The following is a 1224-nucleotide window of genomic DNA, read 5'->3' as shown; positions in this document are numbered from 1 at the left end:
TGCTCTGCTCTGCCTCTTGGATTTACCAAAATGCAGCAAGAGGACCTGCTGGAGAAGATGCTCCTCCACAGCAATCTCCAGAATGCCTAATTTGGGGAAAAATTTTGGTTGAATTGTACCTACTTGGTTCAGGCTCCGGCCGAGGTGGCTCCTTTTGAGTTGGACCAAACTTACCCAGGGCCAACCCTGGTGTGATTCTTGGGGATGTCCTGTGCAGGGCCAGGAGCTGGACTCAATGATCCTTGTGGGTCCCTTCTGTGATTCTAACTCCCTTGGTGACACCAGCCCCGTCTGGGACCTCGGCAGGGTTCTCCATCCCCCTGGGCAAGCTGAGAGGGCAGGTCAGAGCATCCCCAACCCCATCACCTCTGTCCCCCTGTTTTCCCCCTCCACACTATTGCCTTGGCCAGGTCCTGCCCGACCCCGTGGCCACGCCACCCAACTCCTCCCCCGCGCCCGCACGGCTTGCGATACCAAAGACGTTCTCTATGCAGGAGAAAGCCTTTTCCACCCAGCACAGACCTTACAAGCCTTTGACAATGTTCTCTGAAATACCTCAAGATATTTAATGTATAGTTTATGTGATAAAAAAAAATTACTTAGCTAGTTTTTGGAATTTGTGACTTGAAGCTTTATACTGTTAAATTATAATTTTGCAGAGACGGCATGTTCTTATTCCTTTGGTGCGTTCAGTGGGAGACGTATTGAATGTCAAGGAAGTGAAAGCTGGATAGTTTCACGATTCAAAAGAGAGAGAAAGAGAGAGAGAGAAAGAGAGAGAGAGAAAGATTAAAAATAAAAAGGACCCTTGGAGTTTACAGATTTCATATTTAAACAAGTCCTTTTAAAAAAAGCAAAGAAAAAAAAGAAAAACGACTACTGATGATGATCCCTTTGCGTTCGGATGTGTTACTTTTCTCTGAGTCATGTCGTACAAGAGTATTTATTATATGTGTTCTGTGTTCAAATGTAATTTAAAAGAGACAAAAAAAAGACAAAAAAAAAGACAAGATGAGAATTTGATTTATGCATGAAAAATATACTCTTTCTTGAAGTAATGTAATAATTATTCGGGGGGTTGGGGGGGTGGGAGCGGGAGGGGACAAATGTGCTTTTTTGTCCACGAGTTTTTGGTTGATGAAGAGTTCTCTGCATGGATCATGGTTCTTTTCCAACTCACAGCCACGGGAGAGTCATCACTTACCCCCTCAGTTTCTTCCTTCG

Source organism: Acanthisitta chloris, unplaced genomic scaffold, assembly GCF_000695815.1.
Source record: "Acanthisitta chloris isolate BGI_N310 unplaced genomic scaffold, ASM69581v1 scaffold34942, whole genome shotgun sequence".
Lineage (NCBI taxonomy): Eukaryota > Metazoa > Chordata > Aves > Passeriformes > Acanthisittidae > Acanthisitta > Acanthisitta chloris.
The sequence above is the reverse complement of the archived record's forward strand: the minus strand, read 5'-3'. Positions refer to the sequence as shown.